The sequence below is a fragment of the Giraffa tippelskirchi genome, chromosome 4 (assembly GCF_054371585.1).
Source record: "Giraffa tippelskirchi isolate mGirTip1 chromosome 4, T2T-mGirTip1v1.2.pri, whole genome shotgun sequence".
Lineage (NCBI taxonomy): Eukaryota > Metazoa > Chordata > Mammalia > Artiodactyla > Giraffidae > Giraffa > Giraffa tippelskirchi.
The window spans coordinates 153626941-153653387 of NC_137278.1; the positions used below are offsets into that span (position 1 = coordinate 153626941).

Genomic DNA, 26447 nt, shown 5'->3' on the forward strand with positions numbered 1-26447 from the left:
TTCACATTTTTAATCAATTGCTGTTTATTTTTAAGGGCTTCCCAGGTGTTGCTAGTCGTAAAGAATTCTCCTACTAATGTAGGAGACACAAGAGACACAGGTTTGATCCCTGGGTTGGGGAGATCCCCTGGAGAAGAGCATGGCAACCCACTCCAGTATTCCTGCTGGAAAATCCCATGGGCAGAGGAGCCTGGTGGGCTACAGTCCATGCTGCCACAAAGAGTTGGACATGACTGAGCAATTGAGCACACACACATTTATTTGTAAAAAATGATTTTTGTATTTTGATTTTATGTAAAATCACTTTAATCTGTTTTTACTATTTCTCATAATTTGTCAGTTGGTTGTGTTAGATTTTCCTTTGTAGTGGACAATATACTGACCACATAGAAGGATGTTTTATATTTTTCCCTCCATTATATGTTTTTCATTGTTTATTGTTCATATTGCAGAGTCTAAGATCTTGAGTCAAATATTATAAGATACAATGCTTTTCTTGTTCTTGACTATGAAATCCTTCTAACTCAGAGATGAAGTGCTTGAGTGCATTAATCTAAACGCTCAATGCCAAATTATTTGGAGTGTAATCTAAAAGAAAAGGGAGAATGTTACTCAATCTGCTTATTGAATATCAAATATATTCCAGAAATTGCACTAGATCAATGTAATTATTCCGCTTAACAGCTCTAAGAGCTGCAATCTTACTTTCAAGAAGGTGAAGTAACAACTAAGGTTATACATGAAGTTGACACAATATTCAAATTCTGATTGTAACTCTACAGACTGATTAAACCCTAGGATTTGCAAGTTCTAATAATCTCTCAGATGGTCCCAGAGGTCTCTGGACCTTTCTTGTGTTTATTGCAGGGAGAACAGGATTGAAAAGACAGAGGTGTTCATCCTGTAAAAACAAGCTCCCTGTGAGCAGAATCTGAGTGATTCTCAAAATGCAGTGCCCAGTATAGTGCAAATATAAAGGCATCACAAATATTTTTATATTGGATGATAGGGAAATATGCATGTTCATGTCACTCAAATTGAGGTGTCTCACATAATGAGCTAATACAATAACAGCATTGTTTCTTTCCTGAAAGTTTCTCTATGTTAAGTTTCATGCTGATAACAGTTTTAGATTTTAAATTCTCCAGCTCTGTGTAGACAGGAAATTGGTCAAAAACGTAAACACCAGCAAGGAATTTTCTCAAGCTGAGAATCTGAGACTTGCAGTTAAATACAGATCTGTCTTAAATTTTAGGCAAATTAATTAAATTTTAAACTTAAAAAGACTTCCACTTTTTTGGCAGAAAAACTGTAGTTGCCTCTTTTTGGAAACAAATGATTAAAGTTTTTTTGTTTAAAAAAGATTAAATAAGCATAAAATATAGGGATGATATTAAATTCTGGTCACCATTGAGATTTGCATTTTTACTTATTCCAACTTGACACAGGAAGGAACTATAGTATAGAATTGTTATACAATTTCCCCAACATCACTCAAAGAGTCAACGGCAGATGCAGTTCAAAACCCAGGAGGGCTGACTCCAGAATCCTTGTTCTTAACCACTATGTTACGCTGCTCCACATGACAGCTAAAATATCTTAAGTATGTTTCCTTCCTAAATATACACTTAATACATAGAGGGATGTATCTCAAAACTTTGCTAGTAATGCTTCATTTGCTTCTATAAGAATGGCTAAAATTTAACAGAAAAAAAGTGACCACAGATTTCTTACACATCAGGAGTAGATATGGTTAGTACATTAAATTGTACTTAGAAGGGCTTCCATCTGACCAGTTCTCACCTACAACAATGCTCATTTTCTTTTTTTTTTTAAAGATAAAGTTATTTATGCATCTTTAGTTTTAGCATTTTCAGTGTATGGTCCAGTAACTGAGTTACTTTGCCTTGCATAACAAAGTTTCTTCAAAACGTCTATGTGCAACTTCTTCCTTTCACGTGGAGCAAACAGAGTTCCCCTCTTGGAATGAAAATCACTTGGCAGCATAAATTTATTTTAATGGACATCTCTTTACACTGAGCCTTTGCCATCTGTTTCACCCTCTAATTACAAATGCAGGAAGAACACAATTCACAATTGTGTCTATAAAGAAAAATATAAGAGACTTAAATGCAGGTTTATATCACTGCATCTGTTCAATTGATTTTAAATCCAAGAGGAACAAAAGGGCAGGAAACTTTGCTTTTCCTTCTTATTCCAATTAGCATAGACAAGAATTCATAGCACAAAATTGCCCAGATTGGTTCATCAGGCAAAAATTGGAAAACTACCTTATTAATCTTGATCTGTGTTTTACTTTGCATGTCATTTCTTTTTCTGATTCCAATAATGGTATAGAAATTAGCATTTTTTAGAAGATAGGCATAAAATCCACATGATTTTAGCTAGCAGAACAGTTCAATGACAAGCGTGACTCAGAAACAGAAACTTTGTCAGTTAGATGTAATTAATTCAGTCAAGAGAAAAGGCAAAAGTGTTTCCTTACCTATTCATTATGTCCTGTTTGATAAAGCTCACCAATTTAGGAGTGGATGGGAATCTTAAATCTAGGCCATTTGGCAACTGAGTAATAATGCTTCCTCAAACCACTGCCTAAGGCTAGATTCACACCCTAACAAGAAGAGATATTAAGGGAAACAAAATTGCATATGTATAACTGGGCCACTTCACAGTTTGTAGGTTCAATTTATCAGAGGAGTATCTTGTGTCTATGGTGGCTTCGATGTCTTTTCTTCTTAATTATGACAGCTGCATTCTCTTGATACATCAGTTAGGCCCTAAAACACAAACTTTGCTCATATTCCTAACCAGCCCAGCTATTATCAGTGTCAATTCAGTTCAAAATATCCTGAGCTATGGAGGAGCAATTTAAATTACCTAAGCACACAGACACTAATCATCAAGGCACTAGGATATTAACTGTTTGGGACCACTAGAGCAATAGTACGGAGAAGGCAATGGCACCCCACTCCAGTACTCTTGCCTGGAAAATTCCATGGATGGAGGAGCCTGGTAGGCTACAGTCCATGGGGTCGTGAAGAGTCGGACACAACTGAGCGACTTCACTGTCACTTTTCCCTTTCCTGCATTGGAGAAGGAAATGGCAACTCACTCCAGTGTTCTTGCCTGGAGAATTCCAGGGACGGCGGAGCCTGGTGGGCTGTCGTCTATGAGGTCGCACAGAGTTGGACACGACTGAAGCGACTTAGCTTAGCAGCAGAGCAATAGTATAAAACACTGTAACTTACTCACTGGCAATCCCATCAAGAAAGCTAAAACACACACTAGGAGACTAAGTAAAACATAGAGAAGCACAGAATTAAACGTTTTTCTTAATCTTACACTAAAACTAAAACCCATAAAACCACCAAAGACTAGGAAAATGAGCAAAATGGAACAATAACTGGTACCTATAAACACAAACTTAAATTGTCCATCTAATTAATGTCCTGCATGAAAATAAAGAGAAGATGTAAAATTCAGGGGGTTTTGATCTAAATTCTCATATTTTTTTCCTCTTTTTCTCATGCATATATATGTATTTTCCTTCTAAATCCCTCACGTGTAAGAGGATCACTTTCTCATGAGCCAATAATGTAGGGATTAATATCCCTTGTCCCCAGCTATTATCTACAATACTAACACTAGGCAATGGAGATGTGAATAGTGCTTCCACTAACCTGTTAAAGTTAATAACACAATAATTTATAAGACAGGATACATTTGAAGTCCACTGAATTCACTGTCTCATTAAACAATGAAAACGAGTTAAAAAATATTATCCTCAGGTGCTTTAAACTTGCACCTGCCCCATTATATTTGCATTAATGGGGCTTCAAAAAAGTCATAGGCAGGTAGCTAATTGATATCTTTAAAAGAATATTTCAACCCTTAGTTTTGATAATATTAGTGAGATAGGATGAGAAATCATTTCAGACCGTTTACTTGAAGGAAATTTTACATGTGATCATTTTATTTTCTCTTTCCAACTTTCATGAAATGGGCATACCTGGTTTCTCCCCAGTAAATGTAACCTGCTCAGTTCAGTTCAGTTCAGTCGCTCAGGCATGTCTGACTCTTTGTGACCCCATGAACTGCAGCATGCCAGGCCTCCCTGTCTATCACCAAATACGAGAGTTTACTCAAACTCATGTTCATTGAATTGGTGATGCCATCCAACCATCTCATCCTCTGTCGTCCCCTTCTCCCACCTTCAACCTTTCCCAGCATCAGGGTCTTTTCAAATGAGCCAGTTCTTCGCATCAGGTGGCCAAAGCACAGGGAGTTTCAGCTTCAACATCAGTCCTTCCAATGAATATTCAGGACTGATCTCCTTTAGGATGGACTGGTTGGATCTCCTTGCAGTCCAAGGGACTCACAAGAGTCTTCTCCAACACCACAGTTCAAAAGCATCAATTCTTCAGTGCTCAGCTTTCTTTATTGTCCAACTCTCACATCCATACATGACTACTGGAAAAACCATAGCCTTGACTAGACAGACTTTTGTCGGCAAAGTAATGTCTCTGCTTTTTAATATGCTGTTGGGGCATAGACTTGGATCACCGTGATATTGAATGATTTGCCTTGGAAATGAACAGAGATCATTCTGTCGTTTTTGAGATTGCATCCAAGTACTGCATTTCAGACTATTTTGTTGACCATGATGGCTACTCCATTTCTTCTATGGGATTCCTGCCCACAGTAGTAGATAAAATGGTTATCTGAGTTAAATTCACCCATTCCAGTTCATTTTAGTTCACTGATTCCTAGAATGTTGATGTTCACTCTTGCCATCTCCTGTTTGACCACTTCCAATTTACCTTGATTCATGGACCTAACATTCCAGGTTCCTATTTAATATTGCTCTTTACAGCATCGTACCTTGCTTCTATCACCAGTCACATCCACAACCAGGTGTTGTTTTTGCTTTGGCACCATCCCTTCATTCTTTCTTATATCTCCACTGATCTCTAGTATCATATTGGGCATCTACCGACCTGGGGAGTTCATCTTTCAGTGTCCTATCTTTTTGCCCTTTCATACTGTTCATGGGGTTCTCAAGGCAAGAATACTGAAGTGGTTTGCCATTCCCTTCTCCAGTGGGCTGCATTCTGTCAGACCTCTCCACCATAACCATCCGTCTTGGGTGGCCCCACACGGCATGGCCTAGCTTCACTGAGTTAGACAAGGCTGTGGTCCATGTGATCAGATTGGCTAGTTTTCTGTGATTGTGCTTTCAGTATGTCTGTCCTCTGATGCCCTCTCTCAGCGCCTACCGTCTTACTTGGGTTTCTCTTACCTTGGATGTGGGGTATCTCTTCACAGGTGCTCCAAGAAAGTGAAGCTGCTGCTCCTTACCTTAGACGTGGGGTATGTCCTCACTGCTGCCACTCCTGACCTTGGACGTGGAATATCTCCTCTCTGCCACTCAGTGCCCAACTGCTGCTAGCCGCTCCTGCACCGCAGCCACTGCTCACCTCTTTGCCGCTCGCCGCTTAGTCACCGCGCCCTCTCTCAGCACGTACCATCTTACTTGGGTTTCTCTTACCTTGGACGTGGGGTATCTCCTCTTTGCTGCTTGCTGCTCTGGAAATAAAAGCAAAAATAAACAAATGGAACCTAATTAAACTTAAAAGCTTTTGCACAACTAAGCAAACTATAAGCAAGGTGAAAAGACACCCTGCAGAATGGCAGAAAATAATAGAAAATGAGTTAATCTCAAAAATATATAAGCAGCTCATGCAGCTGAATTCCAGAAAAATAAACAACCCAATCAAAAAATGGGCCAAAGAGCTAAATAGACATTTCTCGAAAGAAGACATACAGATGGCTAACAAACACAAAAAGATGCTCAATATCACTCATTTTCAGAGAAATGCAAATTAAAACCACCATGAGGCACCATCTCACACTAGTCAGAATGGCTGCTATCAAAAAGTCCACAAAACCAGAATTGAAAGACACACGTATACCCCAATGTTCATCGCAGCACTGTCTACAATAGCTAGGACATGGAAGCAACCTAGATGTCCATCGGCAGATGAATGGATAAGAAAGTTGTTGTACATATACACAATGAAATATTATTCAGCTATTAAAAAGAATGCATTTGAATCAGTTCTAATGAGGTGGATGAAACTGGAGCCTATTATACAGAGTGAAGTAAGTCAGAAAAAAAAAACCACCAACACAGTATATTAATGCATATATATGGAGAAGGCAATGGCAACCCACTCTAGTACTCTTGCTTGGAAAATCCCATGGACGCAGGAGCCTGGTAGGCTACAGTCTATGGGGTCGCTAAGAGTCGGACACGACTGAGTGACTTCACTTTCACTTTTCACTTTCATGCATTGGAGAAGGAAATGGCAACCCACTCCAGTGTTCTTGCCTGGAGAATCCCTGGGACAGCAGAGCCTGGTGGGCTGCCATCTATGGGGTCGCACAGAGTTGGACATGACTGAAGTGACTTAGCAGCAGCAGCAGCAATGCATATATATAGAATTTAGAAAGATGGTAATGATGACTCTGTATGTGAGACAGCAAAAGAGACACAGATGTAAAGAACAGACTTGTGGGCTTTCTGGGAGAAGGCAAGGGTGGGATGATTTGAGAGAATAGCATTGAAACATGTATATTACCATATGTGAAACAGATCACCAGTCCAAGTTCAATGCATGAGACAGGGCACTCAGGGCCGGTGCACTGGGATGATCCTGAGGGATGGGATGGGGAGGGAAGAGGAAGGAGGTTTCAGGATGGGGGACACATGTACACTCATGGCTGATTCATGTCAATGTGTGGCAAAAACCACTACAATATTGTAAAGTAATTAGCCTGAAGCTAAAATAAATAAATTAATTTTAAAAAAAGAAAAGAAAATTAGGAAGCCTGAAGGTGTGAAAATGCCCCTGGTCATAGCATGGTGGCTGATTACATAGGCTGTAGGGGAACAGATCTATTTGGCTTGCATCCTGATACTGCCACCTTTTGGAACAACTCCTGTGGTAGTTGTGAAAATCAAATGAACTAATTTACAAATTAGCACACAGTAAGTGTTCAAAATGGGTATGATTGTGTTAGATGATTGTGCAAGTATTTATAAAGGCTTTTTTTTTTGGTAAGGACTTTTGCAGTTTGACCAATTCTTAATCTTATTATCATTTTCTCTGTGAGGACTTAAATTTCTCATCTGTAAACCTGCCTACTGTGTTGATTTTTCCTTAATCTCACTTGGCCAGCCCAGTTGGAAAGACATTACTGTATTTTTCAAGAGGAGATGGTTGGCTTTCAAATATGGCATGTATTATATTTCTCAAGATCATTGGTATTTTAAATTTCATTATATCAAATCTACTACTTTCTAGCATCTTAATACAGGGTAAATTGTCCAATGTTTCTAAATAGTCTCATCTTTGAAATGGGAACAGTAGAATATCTATAACAGTTTTTGTGTGGAATAAATATGTAAGTTACAGTGCATGACACAGAAGTACTCAGTACATGTGGTTACTACAACTATTACTACCCTTATTGTACTTAGTCTTCTTAATCATATTCTTATTTACATCTGATGTGATTGTGATGTCAGTCTTTAATCTGTGGAACTTTAAGCAGAATATTCTGCAATTGTTAATAAAATACTGATATATGCAAAAAAAAAAAAAAGAGAGAATGTAATACAACAAGTTAAAGAAACAGCCATTTAAACCATAAGTGCTGACTTCATATTGATGAAAATCATTGACCATATTTAGACCAGAGTTTTCTTCTCAACTTTGACCACCTTTAATTACTAGAATCCAAGTTATAAATGTTTTTAGTCTTTTAATAACCTGAGTTTTCCATATTGTAGGATTAGACTGTCAAGAAAGTTAATATCTTTACATAGACAACATAAGAGGATATATAATTGTTCTATATTATTAGATAAAAAGTAAATGAAAAATTTTACATGTATAAAACAGGCTCCCAGTTCCCAATGTAAGGATCTTGTAAGCTACCACTCTATCCAAATAGTAAGTAAAAAGCTGAATATACTGAAAAATCAACAGTCCTTCTAGGACCCATAAGGGAGGTGAGGATACAGGGCAAATTGTGAATTCACATGATCAGAAAGACACACAAGTGAATATAGAAAATAACTCACTGAAGCAGAGATTCATGAGCTAAAATGACCACAAGAACCAGTACGAGTGTAGGAAAACCAGATCTGTAATTGACAAATTGATGAAAGCACAGTTTGGACAATTCTAAAAGATAAAAACTCTCGGGGGATCCAGTCATCAGTGAGGACTTACAGTTTGGAGAGATTTACATCCAGGAGCTCAACCAAGTTTCCACAGTATATTAGAGAAAATTACCTCATGCTTCTGAAAGGAAAGGAAAGGAACCATTTTGAAACATACCAGAGCATTCTGCTCTTTATAGGAAGGACTGACCTCAGAGGAAACTAATTAACCAGAGACTAAGGTTATCAGAGCCTTACACACCTGGGAGAGAGGTATTATTCAACTCCAGCCCACTCTAGCCAGCCTCTTTCACTTAGAAGGGAATAAGAAAAATTAAAAACACTTGTGAAGTTCACAGTCCAGTAGCATAGGCTCCTTGAAAGACTGAGACCCCCATGACCCCACCTCACAGCCACATCACTAAAGGCCTATTTACAGCAGTTCCTTTTCCCTGGTATATCATGTCTGATTATTAAAAAAAATTACAAGACATACCAAAAAGCAAAACACACAATTTGAAAATATTGAGCAAGCATCAAAATCAGACATGGTAAGGATGTTGGAATTATCAGACCAGGAATTTAAAACAATTATGATTAATATGCAAAGGACTCTAGTAGGTAAAATAGACAACATGCAAGAACAGATGGACAACATAAGCTGAGAAATGGAAATCCTAAGAAAGATCAAAAAGGAATGCTAGAGATTGAAAAAAAAACAACAACACTGTAACAGAAATGAAGAATGCCTTTGTTAGGTTTACTGAAGTGAACGTCATTCAGTCGTGTCCAACTCTTTGAGATCTCATGGACTATACAGGCCATGAAATTCTGCAGCCCAGAATACTGGAGTGAGTAACCATTCCTGTCTCCAGGGGATCCTCCCAACCCAGGGATTGAACCCAGGTCTCCCACATTGCAGGCGGATTCTTTACCAGTTGAGCTACAAGGGTTGAGTTTACTAGTAAACAAGATACAGCTGAGGAAAGACTCAACTTGAAGGCACTTCAGTAGAAACCTCCAAAACAGAAAAGCAAAGAGAAGAAAGGACTGAAAATCACAGAACTTAGTATCCAACGACTGTGGGGGCAATTAAAGAGGTGTGACATACATTTAATGAGTATACCAGATGGAGAAAGAAGAGAATAGAAAAAATATTTGAAAAAATAATGGCTGGTAATTTCCCCCAAGTTAAGGTCAGATATCAAACTATAGATCCAGAAATTTCCAAGAACAACAGACAGAATAAATAAGAAAAGAAAAAAAAAACAAACCTACAGCTAGGCATTATAATTTTCAAATTACAAAAAAAATTGAAGATGAAGAAAATTTTTTAAAAGAATCCAGAGGAGGGGGAAAATGTCTTACCTATACAGCAACAAAGGTAAGAGTTACATCCCGATTCTTTTCAGAAAGCATGCAAAAAAGAGAATGTAGTCAAATATTTAAAGTGCTGAGAGAAAAAAACACCAACTACAATTCTCTACTCAATGAAGTTATTCTTCAAATAACTTCAGTGTGAAAGAGCAATACTTTCTCAGACAAACAAAAATTGAGAAAATGTGTTGCCAGTAGACCTGCCTTGCAAAAAATTAAAAGTTCTTTAGAGAGAAGAAATTAATATGTAAGAAACTCAATCTACATAAAGAAAGTAAGAGCATCAAAGAAGGATTAATGAAAATTAAATCAAAACTTTTATTTTTCTTATTCTTAATTCATCTAACAGATAACAGCTTTTTCAAAATACTAATAGTAACAATGGATTTGATAATCAATGCTTATGTATATATCATATATATATATACACATCTATGCTTATGTATGCTTATATACTAGTGAAATAAATGGCAACAGTGACACAAGGGATAAGAAGAAGGAATTAGGAATATTTTGTTATAAAGTACTCACACTGTCAGTGAAGTGGTATTGTGGTATTTCAAAGTAGACTTGTATTTATTGTAAACGTGTATTGTAAACTCTAGAAAGTGAAAGTGAAGTCGCTCAGTCATGTCCGACTCTTTGCGACCCTATGGACTGTATCCTACCAGGCTTCTCCTTCCATGAGATTTTCCAGGCAAGAGTACTGGACTGGGTTGCCATTTCCTTCTCTGGGGGATCTTCCTAACCCAGGGATCAAACCCAGGTCTCCTGCAGGGCACGCAGATGCTTTACCCTCTGAGCCACAACGGAAGCCCTTGTAAACTCTAGAATAAGCACTATAATAGTAAAGAATAGAGTATAACTGATGAGCTAAAAAAAGAGAAAATGGAATCATTTAAAATGCTCAATTAAAACCACAAAGGCAGAAAAAGTGTGGAAGATAAAATAAGAACAAAAAGGGCAACAAATAGAACATAGCAACAAATATGGTAGATATTCATCCAAATGTAACAATAATCACTTTGAATGTCAGTGGTCTACATGTGCCAGTCAAAAGACAGAGATTGCCAGAATGGATCAAAAGACTTGACCCAACTGTATGTTGTCCACACTCACTTTAAATTTTGTTCTTCAGTTGCTAAGTCATGTCCAACTCTTTGCGACACCATGAACTGTAGCACACCAGCCTTCCCTGTCCTTCACTATCACACTCATGTCCACTGAGTATATGATGCCATCCAACCATCTCATTCTCTACCACCCCCTTCTCCTCTTGCCCTCAATCTTTCCCAGCATCAGAGTCTTTTCCAGTGAGTCAACTCTTCACATCAAGTGGTCCAAGTATTGGAGCTTCAGCTTTAGCATTAGTCCTTCCAATGAATATTCAGGGTTGGTTTCCTTTAGGATTGAGTGGTTTAATCTCCTTGCTGTCCAAGGGACTCTCAAGAGTCTTCTCCAGAACCACAGTTTGAAAGCATCAATTCTAGAACCATAAAAATTAAAAGTAAGTGGCTGGAGAAAACATACCATGCGGACATTGATCAAAATAAAGCAAGAGTAGCTATATTAATTATAGACAAGCAGGCTTTGAAGCAAGGAAAATTATCAGAGGTAAAGAGGGGCACACCCAAATTCATCTAGTTTTTTCTCCTGTAGCTCTCTATTCTGCTACATCCATCTACTTGTCTATTATTTTCCTAATAGCACAGTGTCTTGATTATTGTTAGGACTTCCCTGATAGCTCAGTTGGTAAAGAATCTGCCTGCATATCAGGAGACCCCCATTTGATTCCTGGATCAGGAAGATTCCCCTGGAGAAGGGATAGGCTACCCACTCCAGTATTCTTGAGCTTCCCTTGTGGCTCAGCTGGTAAAGAATCTGCCTGCAACGCAGGAGACCTGGGTTCGACCCCTGGGTTGGAAAGATCCCCTGGAGAAGGGAAAGGCTATCCACTTTAGTATTCTGGCCTGGAGAATTTCATGGACTGTATAGTCCTTGGGATCACAAAGAATAGGATACGACTAAGTGACTTTCATTTCATTTCACTTGATTACTGTAGCTTTATACTAAGTCTTGAAGATGGATAGTATAGTGTTAATCCTCAACTTTATATTGCTTCTTCAATACTGTGTTGGCTATCCTTGGTCTTTTATCTCTCCACATAAACTTCATAATCAAATTGTGAATAAAAACAAAATAACTTGCTGGGATTTTGACTGGGATTGCATTCAATCAATAGAGCAACTTCAGAAGAACTGACACCTTAACAATATTGAGTCTTCCTATCCATGAACATGGAATCTCTCCATTTATTTAGTTCTTTTAAAATTTTGTCTATCAGAGATCTATAGTTTACCTCACAGAGATCTTGTATATATTTTGTTAGATTTATAACTAAGTATAAATACTTTCACTTTTGAAGGTAATTTGGCAGTTTCTATAAAACTAACATACTGTTACCATACAATCCAGCAATCAGGCTCCTTGATATTTATCCAGAGAAGTTGAAAACTGTATCCACACAAAATCTGCACATAGATGTCTATAGCATCTTGATTCAGAATTGCCAAAACTTGGAAGCAACCAAGATATCTGTCAGTAGGTAAACGAATGAATAAACCTGTGCATCCAGATGATGGAATATTATACATTGCTAAGAAGAAAGGAGCTGTGGAGTCATGAAAAAACACAGAGGAAACAAATACTAAGTGTAAGAAGCCAATCTGAAAAGGTTACATACTGTATGTTTTCAATTATATTACATTTTGGAAAAAGCAAAATATGAGGACATTAAAAAGAAAGTTGCCTCAAGGGAAGGAGAGTGGGATGAATAGATGGAGCACAGAGAAACTTTAGGGCAGTAAAAATAATCTATATAATATTATAATTATGGATACATAGCATTATACACTTGTCCTAACCTATGAAATGTACAACACCAAGAACAAACCCTAATGTAACTGTGAACCCTAATGAAACTGTGGACTTTAGTTTATTGTAATTTGTAAATATACATTCATGAATTGTAACAAATGTACCACTCTGGTAAGTGATGTGGATAACATCGGAGTTATGCCCATATATGTGTGTTTAGGAGGGGCAAGTTAAACAAGAAATTTATGTACCTCCCTCATAAATTTGCAGTGAATCTTAAAACTGCTCTAAATTTTTAAAAAATTCTTTAAAAATAAGGTATAAGAAAACAAGAGGAATCTTTATTTCTAAATATTTAGATGGAAATTCTAGGATAATGTCCATGCAGTATTTATTGATAATAAAAGCATTTAAGCAAATTTATGTAATTATTATTAGGGAAATGAGACATTCTTTGACATTTTTCCTTTCACATTTACTTTGAATCTGCCTTTCATAAGAATCCATTTTTTGTTAATATTCTCTTCCTACCCCACATCCAGTAGGTGGCACTCTTTCTTTTGCACTAAGAACTAAGTAAGAGTGGATGAATGAATGAAAGCAAACTCCAGCACCCTAAAATGCACTTTCAGCTAAATGGTAAAATGAATCTGAGTTTTCAAATGCAGTAGATATTTTAAACTTAAAGCTAAAGCAACCTTTGTTGTTGACAATAATGTAGGTCACTGGGACACCTGGGGACATGGAATAACTGGGTTGTGTGATCTGTCAGGAAATTATTGCAGGACTCTGTGGTGTTCCAATGCCTCAGGCCATAGGGCAAGTTTGTAGCTGATCTGGAAGTAAGTTCAAGAGTCAAGATGACACCAAAGTATAAATTTTTTCATCCAATCTCTATTGAAGTTATAAGAAAATGTGATATAAGCTTTTCATCTCTTTTTTTCATTTTTAATGTCATAGAGATTTGATAAAAAGAACAACAATGGTAAATATATAATATAAAGAAATAAAAAGCAGCAAAGATTAACTGCCACATATTGCCTCTTGAAGTGTTTAAAGCACATTTATCTCATACTGAGAGATGATATTCAATTTTTCAAAGTATTAGCAAGTAACTTTAACAATACTTGAAATACTTGCATTTTGTTCTATTCTTCCAATCTGAAAGAAGTCAACATTCTACTCTTCTTCTCCTTTCTCAGTATTTTCTTTGTTTATACCTACTTCAGCCTTGGTTGGGTTTTAGCTTATCCTTTGGAAAAAGAGATGTTTATTTATTTCTACCTTTGTAAGGGTTATGTTTTCTTTTTTCCTTAACACCCCAGCTTTCATATTTGTTTCATTGTGTCTATCTCATTCCTAAAACATTCTTTCTGGAATAAGATAAGGTAAAAATCAATAAATCAACCATTGGGGATAGATGGCCTACCAGACTTTAATTCCTAACACATTGATCACACAAATCCTTCTCTTCGTGTACTTAGTTTTTTATTATCATTCACTAGACCATGACTGTGAGTGCCCCCAGGCAAGAGACATGTTTTATTCATCATTATTCTTTCTGCAAGGCCTAGCACAAGACTAACACATGGTAGGAATTCACGCAACATTTATTTAATGGTTGAGCAAAATAATAAATTAATTAAATCAAATTAATTTATTTTTCTTTATGTTTATGCCACATAGACCTTCTAACATTATTCTCATAACATATAGAATTTATTTGCATACATCAGTAATGACATTCCTAGTATTTGTTTTATTAACTCTCAAATTTTCCAGTATAACAAGACCTTATGTTCTTAAATTTTTTTATAGCCCATCCCTAGAACATTTTAAAAAATTCAACAAGTACATGTATGCTTCCTATTAAATTTATCATACCTCATGTTCTCTTTGTTCATATACCGGTCCCAAGTCGTTGCCAGAAGAAGAAAGCAAAGTAAACAGGAATCTAGTCTATTGTAAAAATAAATAATCATACTCTGTAGGACATTTCATGATTCCAGACCAAGTTCCCAAATTATGCAGTAAGTTAGAAGTTCCGATAAAATTTTTATTAATACAAAACTGATTTAAATAAATAAATAAATAAATTGAATTTTTAAAGCTGCTTTCTAAATGGTCATAGAAAATTGATGTTATTATGAGTTTGAGAACCAACTACCTTTCTGATTGTTTTTGCATTTCTAAGTTTTCACTGATAAATAGAATTAATCCGTCTGCTTTAACCTTAAAATTGCCTTTCTGTAAGTTTAAGTGAAGTCGCTCAGTCGTGTCCAACTCTTTGCAACCCCATGGACTGTAATGCCAAGCTCCTCCGTCCATGAGATTTTCCAGGCAAGATACTGGGGTGGGTTGCCATTTCCTTCTCCAGGGGATCTTCCCAACCCAGGGATAGAACTTGGGTCTGTCACATTGCAGGCAGACTCTTTACTATCACTGTTGTCATCTATATTCACATGGTAATCGAGTAGCTCAGACAGAGTAAATATACCAATTGTGAAAGTTTGGCTTCATTTTCTAATATTCACAATTTTTCACAAATATTCTGTTATTATAAAGTGCAGTGCATTGAAAATCTAATTTACAGTGTGGTTTGCATTTTAGGATTTTAATTATAATAGGTAGAAATAGACTTCAACCTTTTTTTAAGCCAGTGTGACCCAAACTGAGGCAAAAGACAGCAGAAACAATCCCAACTATTATATTACCATATAGATTAGATTTCAAAACTCAACCTAGAGCTATTTCAAGTACAAAGGTGTGTTTATAGAAAACTGTAACACAAAATGTTACTTTTTGGTAGTTAAGGCAAGTCTCAATACTATCACAGACACTTTTTTTGGGACTTTCCTCCATAATCAACCCTCACAGCTAGTTTACATGCAGCCCCCAGCAACCTCTCTGGTCACTTTTCCAGACATGATGACATCTTCAACAATTTCCTTATCAATATCATAACAATAGCTATATATTTTGCAGTAACTGTATTCATTATTTAGAGCACAATTAAAGGGGTAATTGGGAGATTTTATTACTTATGTTTTACTTTGATTAAATATTTGGAGATCGGCTGAACAATAATTTAAATAAGAGAAAAGATCTGAAACTATGCCAGTCGAATTTGTGAATTGTTCCTATCGTTTATTCTGATTGCTTTTGCTTGTGGAGAATCCCCACTTCCAGCATAAGAATAAAGATGATGTTAAGAAATATCAGTTCAATATCTTTTGCCCGGTTTGATAGAAAATATTGGCTGGAAATGTATATTTTTTACCCACTTCTGCATAAATGATCTGATAAGAAAATGTTTTCATATTAAGGAAAATAAATTTAATAGAGTATTGGTTAAGAGATGAGGCTTAAATAATTTATCTTTATTCTTTCTATAATCCAACTAATATAAAAGTAAATGTATTTTTTAAAAGAGTATAAATCCAGAAGGACAAGGAAAATGAGATAATATGTAACAGTAAAAGGTGGTAACATTTGTCAGCAATCTTTTGTTAATGAGAAAGTGAAGCTTTAGTGGGATGGAGGAAACTTAGAAAACTTAAGACCATGACAGGCAGACCTCATTTTATTAGGCTTCCCTTTATTGCACTTGGCAGATACTGTGGGTGTTCTTGCAATTGAATGTTTGTGGCAACGCCACCTTGATAAAATCTATTGACACCATTTTTTCCAACAGCACTTGCTCACTTCCTGTCTCTGGGTCACATTTTAATAATTATCACGATATTTCAAATTTTTCATTTTTAATATATTTGTTGTGATCTGTGATCAGTGATCTTTGATGTTACTCTTACAACTGTTTTGACGTTTCTTGAACCGCATCCATATAAGACAGCAAACCTAATCGATATGTTCTAGCTGCTCCACCAACTGGCCATTCAGCCATCTCTCTTCCTCTTCCTGAGCCTCCCTACTCCCTGAGACACAACAACATTGAAATTAGACCACTTAATAATCCTACCATGGCCTCTAAGTGTTCCAGTGAAAGGAACAGTCACACGTCTCTCACTTCAAATCAAAAGCTAGAAATTATTAAGCTTAGTGAGGAAGGCATGTCAAAAGCTGAGACAGGCTGAAGGCCAGGCCTCTTGCACCAACACTTAGCCAAGTTCTCAACACAAAGGAAAATCTCTTGGAGAAAATGAAAAGTGCTACTCCAGTGAGGGCCCAAATGATAAGAAAGTGAACCAGTCTTATTGCCGATAGGGATCTTCTAGACAGAAGATCAAACCAGCCACAAAATTTCCTTAAGCCAAAACCTAATCCCAACCTAATAAGGCCCTGGTTTTCTTCAGTTCTATGAAATCTTAGAGGTGTGACCATGACAGAAGAGATGTCTGAAACTAGCAGAGGTTGGTTCATGAAATTTGGGAAAAGAAGCCATCTTCATAACATAAAAGTGCAAGGTGAAGTAGCAAGTGCTGATGCAGAAGCAGCAACAAGTTACCCAGAAGATTTAGCTAAGATAATGAATGATGGTGGCTACCTAAACAACAGGTTTTCAGTGTAGGCAAAACAGCATTATACTGGAAGCAAATGCCATCTAGGACTTTTATAGCTACAGACAAGAAGTCAGTGCCTGGCTTCAAAGCTTCAAAGGACAGGCTGACTCTCTTGTTAAAGGCTAATGGAGCTGATACCTTGAAGTTGAAGCCAATGCTCATTTACCATTCCCCAAATTCTAGGATTCTTAAGAATTATGCTAAATCTACTCTGCACTATCAATGGAACAACAAAGCCTGGAAGACAGTGCATCTGTTTACAATATGATTTCCTGAATATTTTAAGCCTACTGTTGAGACCTACTGCTCAGAAGAAAAAAAAAAAAAAAGATTCCTTTCAAAATATTTTTGCTCATTGACAATGCACCTGGTCATCCAAGAGCTCTAATGGAGATTAATGTATTTTCACACCTGGAAGCACAGCATCCATTCTGTAGCCCATGGATCAAGGAGTAATTTCAACTTTCAAGTCTTATTCTTTAAGAAATACATTTTTGTAAGGCTATAGCTGCCTTATAGTGATTCTGCTGATTGATCTGGAAAATGTAAATTGAAAACCTTATGGAAAGGATTCACCATTCTAAGTGTCATTAAGAACATTCATAGTTCACAGGACGAGGTCAAAATGTCAAAATTAACAGGAGTTTGAAAGAAGCTAATTCCAGCCATAGATGACTTTCAGGGGATCAAGACTTCAGTAGAGGAAATAATTGCAAATGTGGTAGAAACAGCAAGAGAATTAGAAATGAAGCCTTAAGGTGTGATTGAATTGCTGCAATCTCATGATAAAAACTTGAATTGATGAGGAGTTGCTTCTCCTGGATGAGCAAAAAAAAAAAAAAAAATGGTTTCTTGGGATGGAACCTATGCCGGGGAAAGATGCTGTGAAGATTGTTGAAATGACATTGAAGGATTTAGAATATTATACATATATCAACTTAGCTGATAAAGAAGCAACAGTGTTTGAGAGGACTGACTCCAATTTTGAAAGAAGTTTTACTGTGGGTAAAATGCTATCAAACAGCACTACCTGCTACAGAAAATTTTTTTGTGTGCAAAGAAGAGTCAACCAATGTGGCAAATTTCATTGCTTTGTTATATTAAGAAATTGCTACAGCCACCCCAGTCTTCAGTAACCACCACCCTGGTCAGCCAGCAGCCATGAACATTAAAGCAAGACCATCCACCAGAAAAAAGATTATGACTCATTGATGGCTCAGAGAGTGGTCAACATTCTTTAGCACTAAAGTATTTTTAAATTAAGGTGTATACATTGGCTTTTTAGACATAGTGCTATGCACAGTTAATAGACTACAGTATAGGATAAACATACTATTTATATTTACTGGGGAACAAAAAACTTCATGTCACTCACTTTATTGCAGTGGTCTGCAACTAAACTTGCAAAATCTCCAAGTACGCTTATGTAAGGAACCCACTAAGTCCTAAAGAGTTCTGAATTGGTTCTTAGAAGCACAATTTCCTTAGAAGACAATGTTGCAGTCTTAATGTACTTTATAAAAAAGTAGATGACAGGCAGTGTGATACAGTATCTATGCTACTTAGCTTAGGCTGTAGCTGTCCAAGAATGTCCAAGCTAGGGTTGGTCAGTTAAAATACTAATTAATAATGTACAATTGAGTTGTGATCAGGCAACATTTTAGGGAAGGCCCTACTCCAGTCATGGCTAATCTATTTTTCTGTTATCCAAAGCTTAATTAGCATCCAAAGCTGGCTGATTAATATTACTAAATGTTGGTAAAATATGTTGCCTCATTGGATGAATACTGGATGTGAATTCTCATTAGTAAAATGAAAATTATTAAATTATTCAAAATAGGGTCATTGCATAAAAATATTTTAGAGACTCTCCCATGCTTGTATAACCAGGTATAAGAAGCCAGCTAGGTCTATTTTCTTTACTTGAAAGATTCCTTGTGCTGAATTACTAAGTGGAATTCCTATGCTGAGGTTCGCAGCTTCGTGAACCCTGGAGTTTTTGCAGAATTCCAACTATATGGTTTACAGAATTCTGCCCTGAAACTTTGACATTCGCCAAATCTACCACTTCAGAAAGTGATAATAAAAAACAACTAAAAGAACAAAGACCTAGGGATCCTTGATTTAACAGGAAAGATCATACGAAATATTTCTTTTGTATCTGTAGATGGGGGAGACACTTGGTTCAAGAATAACCTTTTTTATAACCTGCAGCAAGGTTTAGAGTACCACCTGGTAATGAGTGGAGTAGCGAGAGTCATTCACCTCAAAAAAAATTTTAATGGGCATCTATTGTCTATCATAAAAGACTTAAGAATTGTGCATAACCAAACTGTATTAGATCAGTTTATAATGGTAGTTACTGAGGATGAGACAGAAACAAAGAATCAGAAGAAGTGTGCCCAGAAGTAGACAGAGCCCCGATTCCCTCCTTCACAACTTAAATAGCCTCCTTCCCTATTTACAAAAGAGAAAGCTTTATTCTGGAGAAACTGAACCAAAGTCTCCAAATTTGAGGCAAGGAAGAGGGCAGTGTAAGGCCTGTCCTTAGAGACTGAGTAAGTGAATGTCTTTGTGCTCAACAGAGAGATCTACAGCTTCCTCCTAGGATTTTAAGTGCTTGGATATCCAGTGCTGAGTCCTGGAGGCTGCACACTAGCTTAGAACTCAAGGGTTTCTTTGCATATACCGCCTGACCCAAGAGAAAAGATCTCTAGACTTTGATATTTGGGGTCTCCTGGTCAGGTTCTTATCCCAGAAACCGTAATGTAAAGCCCAACAGCAGTCCATAAGCCAACAGAGCTCATTCTCCATTTCTTAGAGCTTCATTCTCAGAAATTACTGGACAATCAAGCATCTCCAGATAAGCTAAAAAAACTATCCAACATGAGTGAACAGACCAACACAAACAGATGAAAATGAAACTCAGAAGAAATAAACTCATGAAAAAGGCAGGGGGCTAGACAAAATATATTTTCAAAAATACAACTTCAAAGGCTAATCAAGATAACTTAGTTATGTGAATATTATCTATAGGGATCAGATGATAACACTATGTTATCACTTTTGGATAAGAGAAAATTTTACAACTACAAAGTAAGAACAGGATTCTCTTTTAAAAAAGTAATGATCAGAGTATAAGAAATAATTATTAGTGTTAAAATGGTGATGCATTTTAAACATCAAAATTGTTAAGAAAAACATCTAGAAAGTAGAACAAGGGACAAGAAATATTTAAATGTTCATATTTTAAAGAACCAGGTTCAAATGTGACTAATAGAAGTTCTTAGAAAGAGATAAAGAAAGAGAGAGAAAAAAAATGTAAGGAAAATATTCAAAAGAAATAATAAAATAAAATTTCTCAGAACTTAATGGCTGTGTTAAGAAATACAGCCTCTGTCCTGCAAAATAGTGGTGAAAAAGTGAACCGTTTTTCAAGGGACATCATCATGAAATTTCAAAAGTAGATCAATGAGATCTTACATGCTTCCAGAGAGTTAAAAGAAATAAGGGTCAAGGGTGTCAGGCAAGGGGTGTCAGGATCAGAAAGGTATGGGACTTCACAGTATAAACACTGACAATTAGGAGACAATGGTATAATGATTTTTAAAATCTGAAGAAGAATTATTTCTAAGTTCAGAGTGCATGCCCTGGCACAATTCAATCACAAATGAGGGTAGGAAAAAAAGATTTCAAACATGCAAGGAATCAAAAATGTAGTTTTCAAAATCTGCTTCTCAGGAAGCTAAGGGAGAATGTTTGCTCCAACAAAATAAGGGATCAATCCAGAAAGAAAGCATAAGCTGCAAAAAAATTGGGTGGGACATTCAACACAGGAGAAATGCCAAGAGAATGTACTAAAAGCAAAGCGCATGCTACTGAAGACCAGCGCCAAGAAGCCCAGTGCTATAGCAGGCTGCAGAACCATCACTTCAGACTGGCCAAAGATGAAATTAACCTGGTGCTGTGCCCAGTGCATAGTGATGATCTGATCAGCCAGGATGCAAATGACCAACCAGGGCTTCCAGAAAGGTACAATTCCTGTGATGCAGACAGCACAGGTGGGATCAAAACAGATCCTGGCACTGGCATCATAGTGATCTCTCTAAGTACTAGGTAAAATGTTCTCTGTCATTTGGATGTTTGGGAGTGGCAAATATTCTAAAGCACTGAGTATCAAGTTATGCAATCTATATTATAAATGTTGTGACTAGATAAAAGTAGAAAATTTTTAGAAAAGGGAATTCCCTAGTGGTCCAGTAGTCAGAGCTCCCTGCTGCCACTGCAAGGGGCATGGTCTTAATCTCTAGTTGGGGAACTAAGATCCTGCATGCCATTCAAATAATAAATAAATAAATATAATAAATAAATGAATATGGTATCTCACTTAACATCACAACCAACTTTGTGAAATACACACTATAAAAAAAGAAATAGAAAAAAATGGATTTAAGATTATTCTGAAAATATTAATCCAAATTAGGTTAATTCCATCATACTTCAGGTACATAATTGCCTATTTTGTTGAAATTCAGCTTTAAAATCCCATAAACCACATGTAAGTTCTGTTGAGTCTTAAGAAATAATATATATATAATCATAACTTCCTTTCAGTTTCTAATATACTAAGTGTTGGTTATTGTGTTTAAAATACAATAAAGAAAAATATTCTTCTTTTTTTAAACAACTTTAAACGCCATTAGCTCCATTTTCTGGGTTTTTATATGTGAAACAATATGAGTAAAATAGAATAATTTCTAAATAATTATTGAATAAGTATGATAATGTAATTTTCAGGGAATGATTCATTGTCAATTTATCTAAACTTAGGTCTCCTTGTTCTTTCTATCCTCTTTTAAATACTTTTGCTTAATGAGTAACTATTTCCAGCTAGAGTTATAGAAAAGATCTATTTTACACCACTTAATTTTAATTTCAACTTTATTTTCATTTTTAATTTTTATTTTAAATAATTCATTGTTAGTAGTTTGGAGGGAAATATCAGGTGTGATATATTCATAAAAGCTATTGGCCAAAATGAAGCTTTTGGATTATCTATGAATACAGCCATCCTTTCTTTCTCTGCAGTCTTTTCCTTTTTTTTTTTTCTTTTTTTTCATCCTCATAGCTCTCAAATTGGGAATTTACTATAATAGGTATTGATGTTTATACAGCATCTTCCATCCTTATAAGAGTATGAGGATATATTTTCTCTTTATAGAGATGGATTGAATTCATCTTTTTGAATTATCAAGCAAAGGCTATTCCAAAACCATAGGCTCTTTGCAGACTTCTTACAATAACCCTTATTATTCATAGAATCACAAGCCTCAAAAACCAGGAGAACTCACATTGACCCTGTTATTACCGCTAGATAGAAACAGTGGTCTTTTGCACTGAAGTACTCCCCCCAAAGAAAGCATCATAAAACAAAGAAACACACACAGTTTGCCTAACAGATTTAGCCTGAGTGTGCAAAAGGAGGGAAGATTCTAATTTCCTGTGGGTAGAAGTATAAATTGGTCTCAGGAAATTTGGTAACATGTATAATACCCAAAATATATACATAACATTTATATTATACTGCTGCTTATAAAAGCAAAAAATGGAAACAAAATGTTTATTTAAACAGTTATAAGTAAACTGTAATATATATAAGCAATGGAATAATATGTTATAATTAAAATTAAAAGGCAGATCTATATTCACTCTTGTGAAAGGACGTTCATAATATATTGATAAATGAAGATGTCAAGGAAGATGGGATTTTATTCTAAAAGTATATACACCAAAATCTTAGCATTGATACACTGGGTATTGATAGTTCATGTAATTTTAGTTTTATCTAATTTTTTTTAAATTTATGCCCAAAAGTATCATTTTTTCATTTTAATAATTTAACAAAGAAAAATTACATGCTATAAAAATGAAATTTTTTAGTGAAATTTCAAGTTCTCCTGAAGTTCTGGTAATTGTGATACTTCTCATAAAGCCATGATAATAACAAAGCAAAATCATATGCCTTTTAAAAATTGCTAATGATTTTACAACCATTTTAACAAATAATGCTGATATATTTATTTGTCAGCAAAGGCAAAAATCCCATTGGTATGATCTTATCCTTTGTTATTGAAAAGCTTACAGGTGCAGTGATTAAACACAGGAGCATAGAGAGAATTTCCTGAATTATTTTTTTCATCCTACTTCTTAAAGACAACAAACCTCTAGTTTCCACCATTTAGAGTATACTGCATTTATTGCTTTGTTTTACTAGCTGACTTTTCTTTTTATTTATAGGTATGGAGATGAACAGGTTTATAATAACCTTAAATTTAGCTCCTTAAAATCTGAATCCTATTTAGCTGCAGTATCATGCTATTTAAACTACTTTGAAGCTTTCATTGTATAAATACCAAAAATAAAAATGGATTACAGTTATTCTTGGATATTTGAAGAGCTGCCAGAAACTAAAGGAAGCCAACTTTGTCTGGACTATTTTGAGACCAGTGACTTTTGGTCTTTTGTTTGTTTCTAGGCTAAGTTGAGAACATAATGAAACCAATGGACCCTCTTCCCAGAAAAGTGTTCTTAAGCACATTTAAAAATTATTTTTATATACAATATCAAGTGTTCACAGAGTTCCCTGAAGCACATGTTTTTAATGGATAGATTAGAATTAGTGGGTGAAACGAGAAGAGAAGCTGAATTCATTTCTTTATTAGAAGTTTCTAACAAAGTAGAATTTTCCAACAATGTGCATGGCTTCATTCAGTTCAGTTCAGTTCAGTCACTCAGTCACGTCCAACTCTTTGCGACACCATGAATTGCAGCACGCCAGGCCTCCCTGTCCATCACCAACTCCCAGAGTCTACCCAAACCCATGTCCATCGAGTCAGTGATGCCATCTAGACATCTCATCCTCTGTCATCCCCTTCTCCTCCTGCCCCCAATCCTTCCCAGCATCGGGGTCTTTTCCAATGAGTCAACTCTTCGCATGAGGTGGCCAAAGGATTGGAGTTTCAGCTTCAACATCAGCCCTTCCAATGAACACCCAGGACTGATCTCCTTTAGGATGGACTGGTTGGATCTCCTTGCAGTCCAAGGGACTCTCAAGAGTCTTCTCAAACACCACAGTTCAAAAGCATCAATTCTCCAGTGCTCAGCTTTCTTTATAGTCCAACACTCACATCCATACATGACCACTGGAAAAACCATTGCCTTCACTAGACGGACCTTTGTTGGCAGATTAATGTCTCTGCTTTTAAATATGCTATCTAGGTTGGTCATAAACTTCCTTCCAAGGAGTAAGCGTCTTTTAATTTCATGGCTGCAATCACCATCGGCAGTGATTTTGGAGCCGCCCAAAATAAAGTCTGACACTGTTTGCACCGTTTCCCCATCTATGTGCCATGAAGTGATGGGACCAGATACCATGATCTTAGTTTTCTGAATGCTGAGCTTTAAGCCAACTTTTTCACTCTCCTCTTTCACTTTCCTCAACAGGCTCTTTAGTTCTTCTTTACTTTCTGCCATAAGGGTGGCGTCATCTGCATATCTGAGGTTATTAGTATTTCTCCCGGCAATCTTGATTCCAGCTTGTGTTTCTTCCAGCCCAGCATTTCTCATGATGTACTCTGCATATAAGTTAAATAAGCAGGGTGACAATATACAGCCTTGACGGACTCCTTTTCCTATTTGGAACTAGTCTGTTGTTCCGTGTCCAGTTCTAACTGTTGCTTCTTGACCTGCATACAGGTTTCTCAAGAGGCAGGTCAGGTGGTCTGGAATTCCCATCTCTTTCAGAATTTTCCACAGTTTATTGTGATCCACACAGTCAAAGGCTTTGGCATAGTCAATAAAGCAGAAATAGATGTTCTTCTGGAATGCTCTTGCTTTTTTGATGATCCACCGGATATTGGCAATTTGATCTCTGGTTCCTCTGCCTTTTCTAAAACCAGCTTGAACATCTGGAAGTTCACGGTTCACGTATTGTTGAAGTCTGGCTTGGAGAATTTTGAGCATTACTTTACTAGCGCGTGAGATGAGTGCAACTGTGCGGTAGTTTGAGCATTCTTTGGCATTGCCTTTCTTTGGGACTGGAATGAAAACTGACCTTTTCCAGTCCTGTGGCCACTGCTGAGTTTTCCAGATTTGCTGGCATATTGAGTGCAGCACTTTCACAGCATCGTCTTTCAGGACTTGAAATAGCTCAACTGGAATTCCATCACCTCCACTAGCTTTGTTCGTAGTGATGCTTTCTAAGGCCCACTTGACTTCACATTCCAGGATGTCTGGCTCTAGGTGAGTGATCACACCATCGTGATTATCTGGGTCGTGAAGATCTTTTTTGTACAGGTCTTCTGTGTATTTGTGCCACCTCTTCTTAATATCTTCTGCTTCTGTTAGGTCCATACCATTTCTGTCCTTTATCGAGCCCATCTTTGCATGAAATGTTCCTTTGGTATCTCTAATTTTCTTGAAGAGATCTCTAGTCTTTCCCATTCTGTTGTTTTCCTGTATTTCTTTGCATTGATCGCTGAAGAAGGCTTTCTTATTTCTCCTTGCTATTGCTTCATTAGGTACTCAGTAAGGATGATTAAGTATATTTGGGAAGCACACTGACTGAAATAGCATAGAAGGAATTCCAACCTCCAAACTGAAGTTTGGCAAGATGACCCCAGACAGTAGCTTAATTCTAATATTTTATTATGAGACTGAAATAAGGTTAGTGTATTTAATCCAATAGATAGGCTTTAAGAACATGACATGACTCAGCTGGTAAAGAATTTGCCTGCAATGCAGGAGACACAAGAGATGCAGTTTTGATCCCTGGGTCGGGAAGATCCCCTGAAAAAGAGAATGGCTACCCACTCCAATATTCTTTCCTGGAAAATCCCATGGACAGAGGAGCCTGGTGGGCTACAGTCCATGGGGTTGCAAACAGTCGGACACGACTGAGCACGATGCTCAAGAACATGACAGGACTTAACATACGTCCTGCTGGGCTGCTTTCTGCCACTCTTTATTTTCTCATCACTAGGGCAGTACAAGTGTTTGGTGTTGTCTCTCTTGGTCCTTCTTAGGATTTCTGTTTCAAAATGGTGGTCTGACCATAAGCATATATCTCTTTTCATCCCTACAACCTCCTAAATTGATAGCTTAGAAAACAAAGAGGTATACACTTCAAAGCTCTGAAGAAATAGATGAAGATGCAAGCAACAGACAAAAAACTCATGTATTTTAGAAGATGACAAAAGGGAAAAGGATGAAGAACGGCAGGAAGCTATAGACTCGGATGAGTGGAAAGAACTCTGTAGAACTCTGTAGGATTAAGAAGAGATTTAACTTGCTCTAAGAGACTCTTAAGTGATGTTGCCCCAGAGACCCTGAGGTTAGCAGACAGTAGAAGTCTCTCACCACCA

General features: G+C 36.7%; 1 long non-coding RNA gene across 2 annotated transcripts in view; it reads right to left on the bottom strand.

Annotated features, from left to right (window-relative positions):
* Positions 1–1818: 1818 nt before the first annotated feature.
* The window catches only part of LOC145503612 (uncharacterized), a 272210-nt gene continuing 247581 nt past the window's right edge, over positions 1819–26447 (bottom strand). Inside the window, exons 5-7 of one of the 2 annotated variants that reach the window (XR_014051592.1) lie at positions 14390–14464; positions 13646–13757; positions 11904–12299 (exon numbers count right to left, since the gene is read on the bottom strand). This is a non-coding gene — a long non-coding RNA (uncharacterized LOC145503612). Of the gene's footprint in view, positions 5608–11903; positions 12300–13645; positions 13758–14389; positions 14465–26447 lie in introns of those variants that run through there. The other variant, XR_014051593.1, reaches the window with a different exon arrangement.